A 384-nucleotide genomic window follows, 5' to 3' on the forward strand; every position below is an offset into this window, starting at 1 on the left:
GTGAGGGGACAGATCAAAGGTAAAGCAAATCATGGATGACAGGGAAGAGGGGCGAGGCAAAGAGGGGGCGGGGAGCTCAAGAGAACCAGCACGGGGGGGGGGGGCTCTGGAGAAAGGGGGAGGAAAATGGTACAACATACACATGAGCACGGTAATGTCCAATTAACTGATTTCGCAAAACTGCAGGCAGTCATGAATTTCTCAAAAACAATTTCCAAACATAACTGAATTTCTGTAATAGATTGAAATATAGAAGTCAAAAAGGCTACTCCGGATTGAGTTTCTCAAAACTATGCACATGTGAGGCTTAATGTATCCAAAAAAAATCCGGATCAAATCCAATAGAATGTCTGAAAATCTTGCGGCAGCCTTGGCTAATAGATT

Source organism: Triticum aestivum, chromosome 2B (genome assembly GCF_018294505.1).
Source record: "Triticum aestivum cultivar Chinese Spring chromosome 2B, IWGSC CS RefSeq v2.1, whole genome shotgun sequence".
Taxonomy (NCBI): domain Eukaryota; kingdom Viridiplantae; phylum Streptophyta; class Magnoliopsida; order Poales; family Poaceae; genus Triticum; species Triticum aestivum.